Source organism: Hydra vulgaris, chromosome 08, assembly GCF_038396675.1.
Source record: "Hydra vulgaris chromosome 08, alternate assembly HydraT2T_AEP".
NCBI classification, from domain to species: domain Eukaryota; kingdom Metazoa; phylum Cnidaria; class Hydrozoa; order Anthoathecata; family Hydridae; genus Hydra; species Hydra vulgaris.
Window position 1 is genome coordinate 40,157,291 of NC_088927.1, and position 3,214 is coordinate 40,160,504.

Below are 3,214 nucleotides of genomic sequence, written 5' to 3' on the forward strand. Positions count from 1 at the left end.
GTGTGTTTGGGGTCGTTGTCTTGTTGAAAAAATAATTTGCGATCTAAATTCAATTCTTAAGTAGATTGACATAAATTTTTTTGAAAGCAAATCAACATACAATTGTCCTGTCATTATACATTCAACATTCACCAGTCTTCCCACACCATTTGAAGCAAAGCATCCCCAAACTATAATTGAGCCACCTCCATGCTTGACAGTTTTGTTAAAATTTGTTACTAAGAGTGCATCACAAGGTCTGCGCCAAACTCTTTGTCGTTTTTTAAAGCCAAATATTTGAAATTTACTCGGACCAGAAAATCGAGTTCCAAAAAGCCTCACGCTTGTTAATATGCAGTTTTGCAAACGCTAAACGTTTTTTTTGTTGTTGTTTATACCACTAATGAGGGATTTACTTTTCTGAAGACGGTTTATTAAACCATTTGAATTAAGTCTTCTCTGTATTTTCAGCAGAACCAGTTTTTTCATATTTTATACACATCTTTCAAACACCACTTATTGATATTTGATATCTTTCAACACATTGCTTGTAGATTAGGCCTCTTTTTCGATCAGACATGACCCGAGATCTGATGTCCGATGAATAATTTTGATGTTTAATTATTTTAACCATTATTTTAGTTTTGATGATGAACCATTTTTATTATTAGTTTTACTTTTTCTAAAAATAAATTCCAAAAAATATAGTTTAAAATACTTATTTTTAATAACTTTAACAAAATGTTTATAATAATAATCATTTTGAATAAATAGTTATTGACAAAGCATTATATTTCATAATAAAAACTCAGATGTTTCTTCCTTTTGTCACATTTATTTTGGGCACAAAAATTGTAAGATGGCTAATTTCATTTAATCGAGTTACTTTTGCAATGAGTTAAAAAGAGTTATAAATATATTTGTTTTTCTTTGGAATCAAATTAAAAAAAAAAACATAAAAATGTTGCAGTTATGTAGATCCTGACGTAAATAATTATGTTTTTATTGTTTGATTGTCGATTTTATCAACAATTTTACTTAATTTTGTCCGTGACTGTATATGATTGAAGGCAGTGTGTTGGATTTATATAGAGTCAATAAGTTGTAAAACATATTTTATTATAAAAACGATTTATCTTCCTCATCCTTTATAAATCTGGTTTGTTTACCTTGGGTGTATTCTTAAAAACAATCTGCAGACAGATTTTTTATAAGAATACCAAGTTTTTATTATTGTTTTTTTTTTATTATTATTGTTGTTGTTTTTTTAGTAGGTGTCGTTAATAAATGATTTCTACAAACCTAACCATTGCAGTTTTGAAAAAAAAAATTTGGGGATTATAGTAGGATGTTAGAAGACTTCAAAAGAATATATTGTTTTCTTTTCAAAACTTGTTACATTGGCCTTTTTAGATAATCTAGTGCTAAAGTATCTTATTTTGCCCCTCATTACCATACATTCCTATATATCGCATTTATAAAACTCAAGTAAGAAAAATATTTACGTCAGAGCACGATTTGAACTAATTAAACTCAAATAATACAGAAAATAATAAGTGGAAGTGCAAAGAAATTTGATTGTTTTATACCTCATTATGTAAATGACATGCAACAAAAAAAATTTGTTTAAAAAAAAATATTCCTCATGGGTTCTTAAACGTTAATGGGTCCTGGTGCGTACATTAACTGCACCTTTATCTTATAAACATTTATATTATTTTATATTATATTTGAACTTTACAGTTTGTATAGCATTGTTGGTTCAGTGGTAGAATTCTCGCCTGCCACGCGGGGGACCGGGGTTCGATTCCCCGACAATGCACACTTTTTAAGTTAAAATATCTTTACAATTAGAAATTATAATTTTGTCTTTTTTTTTAATTTTAGGTGCCTGAAGAAGTCCTTACGGTCTTATCGCAGAGCACCACGGATGAGCATTTAATAGGAAGTTCACGCCTGCTTCCTAACCGATGTACAGTGGGGCAGGTGACAAAACCTAAAAAATAAATATTTATTATATTCAAAATCATATAATAAAACATATTTGTAAAACTCTCATTTAAAATTTTGAAAAATGTATTGAGTGTAATAGTATCTTTTAAAACCACAAAAATCAGTGGCGGTTTCATGTGTAATGAAAATTTTTTTTTTTTAAAAAAAAGCGTGAGATTTTTATTTTTTATGCATACCTGTAGTAAACAGTAACTTTTAAAATTTTATAAGCTTACGGGATTAGTTTATATATTTAAGCTACCTTAACATACTTAACAGTAAAGCTTTACAAAAAAAAAAAAAAAGTAAAGATCAGCATTTATAATACACTTAAAATCTGGCATTAAAATAACGAGGTAAATTTTTAACATTTAGTACCTTTGTTTTGTATAAAAAGTGTCACATTATTTAGAGAACCTACGAGAACCTATATTAAATACTTGAACCGGTAAATGTTATACGTATAGAACCTATTTGAACTATATACATTGCCCCTAACTTCTCCTCTTGGGTTTCTTTAATATTTTAAAATAATGACTTGTAACTTATGTTGTTGGCTTGAAATCAACTTTTATTTCACGTAAACAAAAATACGTTATTTTGATTGTCATTTAATTCAATACGAATTGCACTGTTTACCTAACAATTTTTTTGTTTTTTATTTATAACTTTTTGTTTTTGTTTTGTAATAATATAAAAAATGGTGACATTTATGGACTAATACGACAAAATAAACTAGTTCCTAATGATACACCATTCTTCTCATCGAAATTATCTGTTCTAGTTGCTGGAGATATTAAACTAATTCCGAGTGAAAAACTTTATACAATTATAATGTAAATAATTGATAGCTGTAAACTCATTTTGACCGAAATAATGAAAATTGGCTAGCTCAAGATTTTCAATAGATTTCGGTATACTAAATGCTACATAATCAGTTAATGAAGTTGGGAAACCATGTTGCTCAAAAATAATAAGCTTAACAATGTTATTATTATTTTTTTTAGCCATAGGTTACTTCATGCAACAAAACTGAATATAAGAAATAATCTGAAATTTGAAATAAAAACCCCATTAAACCTGCTTTGATATATTCATCTGATAAAGCTTTAGCATTAATTATTAATTATGATGTATCAAAATCAACATACCAGCTTCTAACAAATAGTGCTAAAAAAAACAGCCGCCACATATATCCTTTATATATTTGTATAAGATCTTCAAAAGCTAAATGCTATCCCAA

General features: G+C 27.7%; 1 non-coding gene across 1 annotated transcript; it reads left to right on the plus strand.

Annotated features, from left to right (window-relative positions):
- Positions 1–1,730: 1,730 nt before the first annotated feature.
- On the plus strand, positions 1,731–1,801 carry trnag-gcc (transfer RNA glycine (anticodon GCC)). The gene has a single exon. It is a non-coding gene; the product is annotated as a tRNA-Gly (tRNA).
- The last annotated feature ends 1,413 nt before the right edge of the window (positions 1,802–3,214 follow it).